Source organism: Triticum dicoccoides, chromosome 4B (assembly GCF_002162155.2).
Source record: "Triticum dicoccoides isolate Atlit2015 ecotype Zavitan chromosome 4B, WEW_v2.0, whole genome shotgun sequence".
Classification (NCBI taxonomy): domain Eukaryota; kingdom Viridiplantae; phylum Streptophyta; class Magnoliopsida; order Poales; family Poaceae; genus Triticum; species Triticum dicoccoides.
In genome coordinates, this window is record NC_041387.1 from 493926735 (window position 1) to 493932428 (window position 5694).

Consider the following 5694-nt stretch of genomic DNA (forward strand, 5'->3'; position numbering starts at 1 on the left):
TTGTACTCACGTTGCTTAATTTATGTTTTTGCACAGAGACTTCAGTCTCGCTAGTAGTTCCACGTGGACTTCGATGTTTAGCTTGTTACCTCAGCTATGATCTTGTGCCCTCGGCAGGATCTGATAGACAGTCAGGCTTCTCAGCCTTTTTCTTTTGTAGATGTCTGTACCCAGACATGTTAAGCTTCCGCATGTGCTTTGACTTGTATGCTTGATTGTTGGGTCATGAGACCCATGATTGTAATATCTCGCTCCTCGGAGCCTATTGAATAAAATACTTGAGTTGTAGAGTCATGTTGTGATGCCATGTTGTATTTGCACATATCGAGCATATTGTGTGTATGTTATTGAAATGCTTGGTATGTGTGGGATCTGACTATCTAGTTGTTTATCCTTAGTAGCCTCTCTTACCGGGAAATGTCTCCTAGTGTTTCCACTAAGCCATGGTAGCTTGCTACTGCTCCTGAACACTTAGGCTGGCCGGCATGTGTCCTTCTTCATTCCTGTGTCTGTCCCTTCGGGGAAATGTCACGCGGTGTCTACCGGAGTCCTGCTAGCCCAGTGCTAAAGCCTGGATTCACTCGCTGATGACCGACACGTTCGTTGTTGGGTCATGTATGCCTGTCCCTGTAAGTTAGTGCCACTTCGGGTTCACGACTAGCCATGTCAGCCCGGGTTCTTTGTCATATGGATGCTAGCGGCACTATCATATACATGAGCCAAAAGGCGCAAACGGTCCCGGGCCAGGTAAGGTGGCACCCGTGGGAATACCGTGCATGAGGCCGCAAAGTGATATGATGTGTTACATGCTAGATCGGTGTGACTAGGGATCGGGGTCCTGACAGCTTTGGTATCAGAGCTTGACTGCCTCTAGGATTACCAAGCCAAACTGGTCGAAGTTGAGTCTAGAAATTCTTTAGTTATATAAGGGAATTGATTGTGGGATGGAACATAAGGCTCTTTTACTCCTTATACCTTATGCCTTCTGATCCGAGTCATCTTATCTTTCCTACGAGGTTAAGGAATTAGGATTTCTCTTCTTTCTATCAGGATCACGTGTTACTAATCAGTAGACTCATAAGATTGTTGGATTAAGTCTCAGTTCAGTTCCTACTACTTCCGTATGTTAACTGTTGATCTCGAAACCTTGATATTGTGCTTCTGAGTGGCTATGCCACCATTTTGTAGGATGTCTTAAATCCTTTTGAGCATTTACAGCCGTTATGCTGTCCGAGTCATCCCAGGTTTCTAAACAGTCCGATGCATTTGCAAATTCCTTCTTCCCATTCCCGATGTCCTCTCTGGCCAGGTTAACCACACTAGACGGTGAGTTGAGGTACTCTATTGCCTCGACATTTATGTTGGAGTTATTATTATGACCCTAGGTGTCTCAGGGGATCATCTAGTAGTCCAGCCATGCTTTGTGTTCCCAGTGTGATGATTCTGGCCATCATTCTCGAAAGCATCCCATGATGCCATTTAGTTGGTAGGTATTCTAGTCCTGGGTCTCCAAACCCGAGATTCATCCTACTTACTTCATGTTGATAGTGTTGCTAGTCCCTCTAGGATATTAGTAACCTTTGCATTAGTCCTCGAGGTCCGTGGTATTTCCTTCTTCCAAATACTATGAACCACTTTATGGCAGAAGTTTGTTGGATCAAAAGATCACAATAGGAATATCCTCGATGAGTTCTCCATTCTATATTGTGACTCTGCCAGTTCTACCTTTCCGCATGGGTTGTCCGGAAGAAATATGGTGAACTCATTTGACATGCTAATCCATGCATCCACAACTCAGAAAATCATATGTTCTTTTGAGTTGTTCCCCTTTAGTTGTATTCTGACCTTTGTCTATCAGTTGATAGTCAAGAGTATGCGTGCATTCATTCATCGATGCCTATTACTCTTGTGGTCCATCAAGCCATTCTATCCCGGAATGACTAGGAGAAACAAACTCCACTACCTCATCCACATCCAGGATTGGGTCAAAGCAGTTGTAATTCGCAGATCAAATACTAATCCAACTTTTGTTCTGTTCTACCTTGGAGTATTACCATCTTTACATTAAGACTGTCATGAGAATTGCACCACCTCTTATGAATTCTTGACAGAGTGATACTTCTCGCCATCATTATGCATTCCTCAGTTCTGTGTTGATGCAACCGGAGTGCCGACAAGTGAATCATGATGTGTGAACTCAATACTCCTAGCAACTCCGTTGCTTGGTAGTTAAAGGACAATAATTTCATTCTTAGCGTGTTGGTTCTTGAATCATCATTCTAAGACTGCTCGTGCTACCTAGTCCTTATTTCCGGTGCACTCCTCGATCAATGAGTTAGGATTGAGTCAGTCCCTCGCTCTTTTGATCATATCATCTTGCCCTGAAAAGCAAGACTACTCTCGAGCTTAATAGCATATCAGTGGTTCGTGGTTTTTCGATTATTTTCTCGGAAGTATCACCAGGTTGTCACCTGACTGCTATGTTGAGCTCGTGACCAAGTTGGTTTTTGAAACCACCCTTTCTCCAAGAATCAGTGTTAGATACCCCTGAGCTAGTTGGTTAAGCTAAACGACAACTTGGAGAGTTGGAAGATGGAGGCTTGTCTGATTTAGTTTATTTAAAGGGATATCTTGTGTGTGTTGAAGAAAGATGGTATCTTCATCGATTGGTCCCTGTGATCAGTTGTTGGACCTATTGTCTTATAAAAACTTTGATTTGAGTATGGGATATTGTCAAATCAATTTAGAACCAACGATGTTCGTAATGTTGTCTTCCTCGCGGTTATTCCTCGAGCATACACCATTACATCCTTTGGGTCTGACCAATGCTATGTCCTTGCTCACATAATTATGGAATTCCATTTATATGGTCATCTGGATGGATTGTTGTTGAGCCCATCAGCAGTATTTTGTCTTCTCCATGATTCATGTTGAACATCTAAGTTAGCATTGGAAACCTTTGTAAGCATTATCTTCGTGATCCATTCATGAAGGATATGTTTGGATGAAAGAAGTGACTTTCTTTAATTCACGTGCACTTGATGTAAGTTGTCGCCGTGGATCCGAGAAAGATTGTTGTTGCTTCCTCTGGAATCTTCCCAAATCGATCAAGCATACGTGCGAAGTATTCTATGGTCTGGAGACTTGCAACCTTCATTCTATATGAATCCCTAGCACACCAAGCCACTGATTGATTTTTTCAAGGAAAAGAAGTTCTTAAGTGCTAATCCTTAAGGACCCAAAGGTACGTGCGCAGGACTTCGCTCTCCGCAATGATGATTCCCAATCAGAACTCGGTAGTGTTTCATTGTAAGACTACTATGTGGTCATGCTTGTCTAGGACATCGTGTTCACATGTGTGTAGCAGAACCAGCTCATGCCTTGGAGTTTGCTATCGTAGTTCATCTCCCGAGAATCTCGCAACGTCATCTCGTCGATTTGGGTTGCAAATTTTCTTTTCTAGACTTGATGAGTCTAGAATATCCTGACGCCAACCAGATCTGAATCTCAGGCAGATACGATGGTTGGGACGTTTCCCAAGAACTATAATAATGGTCTCACTGTAACTGGTAAAGTGGATGTCGTGGCTGACACACTCAGTCGGAAGACCTATTATTGTAGTATCTTGATTGAGGAAGTTGGCCACCTCCCCATAAGGATTTCGTAGGATTTACTCCCTAGTTGTTCCTTATGGATTCTTGTGTTCCTGAAGTCCGACCTTTTACTTGATGTTCTAGATATCAAACCGTCTTTATGAATGGGTTACGCTAGCACATCAACGAGAACATTAGAAGCGGAGTGCTAAATGTCTCTCGGTCTATCATCCAGATTTTGTTCCCTTGGCCCGCCAAGGTGAAATCTGAGAAGGTGTTATCTTCCTTTGCATCTGCACCGTCCATCACTGTTCATCATGGTAGTACGTTGTGTTGCCAGGATCCTTGACACGGACATTGGTAAAACCTTGATGAATATGGAAATGCTCAAGTTCTTGAGAGCACGCACAAGTGCTAGGTGTTATCATCGGCACTAACTGGATTGCTCTCAGTTTCCTCGATTATGCTATAACTTTTCAAACAGTGGACTCACTCTCTACTGTTGAGCTTCTCCCTAGTTACTAAAATCATTCCTTGTGTTGTTTTCAACAAGGTAATCCACATCATCCATTCTAATCCAAGCATGCCATTCTACCGACCCCCTCCAAACGATTGCTCGAGAATTGCCTTAGGCTGGTATAAACAGTCCCAATGATCTCTAAATCAAAGGTAATTCTTTTTGCCACTTAAGGGGATATTTCTACAAGTCACCTTCCCTGAGGTGCCCCGTTTCGGAATCATGGCAACTTCCCTCGCTATTTTGAAACACTCGTAAAATTGTTTCCTCCGTCCTTACTGATGCATGTCTTACCTCTCCGCTCCAGAAATGTTTTTATGTCTCATTCCATGAGTTGACCTTGGATCATTAAGATGATCCTAAATTGTTTGAACCTCAAGAAGATCGATTCTTCTAAATTCCCCCTTTTCTTCTCGTTGTCATGTTGGATGTAGTTCTCAAGATGAGACGTCGAGACAAAAATGGTGATCGTGTCAACGTTCCTATGAAGTGCAACCTGGATCGTGAAGATCGTGTTAGCTTGTACCCCCTCTTTCCTCTTACCTCACGTCTTGAATCTCGGGGCGAGCTTCTTGTTTAGTGGGGGTGAGTTGTCACATCCTAGCTAGTCCATGCATTAGTGTGTGCATCATGTTTAACTTTCATTTGAAATTGGAAATGGGGAAGACAGAACCCCCAGAACCCCTTTTGAATCCAACTAGGGTTTACTAAAATTATTTTCAATGAACCTGAAATGCCCTTCTAAAATGCTCATCACCTTTGCTTTGGTTCAGAGCCTTTGCCAAAAGTGGTGCACAATTTTCTAGGTCATCCTAAGGTCTTTGAATTAAATCATAAGTATTTGAGTTTGGGCATTTAAATTATATAAAATATTTCAAATGCCCAAATATTCCCATACTAAAATGTTCCATGTTGGAAATATTCCAACTAAGGACCAGGTCCAGTTTGGTGAATTTTGAAGCTGTTTAAGTATTTTTAAAAACTCCACAAAGTTGCAGAAAAATAGAAGAAGAAAACAGGAAGAAAACCTTACTTGGCGCCTACTAACCGGCCCACCTGCCGGCCTAGCCCAGCTGTCGCGCCAGCAAGCTGCTTGGCTCGGCCAGGCAGGCAGGCAGGTGCTTGGAGGCGAGCACCACATGGGTGCCACGCACCTGGTCGCCGCCTCGCCGCTCCCCTCATCGATCTGCGACGTGGATCGCTCCCCCTCTCTCCCCCGAACCCCTCGGACATCTCCTCTCCTCCCCAGCTCCTCCCCCTCGCGCTCCTCAGCCATGGCCGACGCCACCGCCGCCGCCCCATCGCCGTAGCCGCGCTCCCCGCCGTCCGTGCTCCGTCTCGCCATGTCTAGGAGCTCCGCCGCCATCCTATTCGTCGAGCTAGCCGAGCCCCGCGTGCTCGTGTGGCCCGAGTCCACCGCACCGACTTCGCCCGAGTCCGCCGTCGCCGGAGATCCCCTTCAACACCGTCGCCGCATCAGTCCGTCCCCGACCCCGCCGGTTGCCTCCACGAGTGCCCTGTGAGCCTAGCTACCTCCCCTTCCCTTCCTCTCTCGCCCCCAAGCTGTGTAGCAACCACACGAAG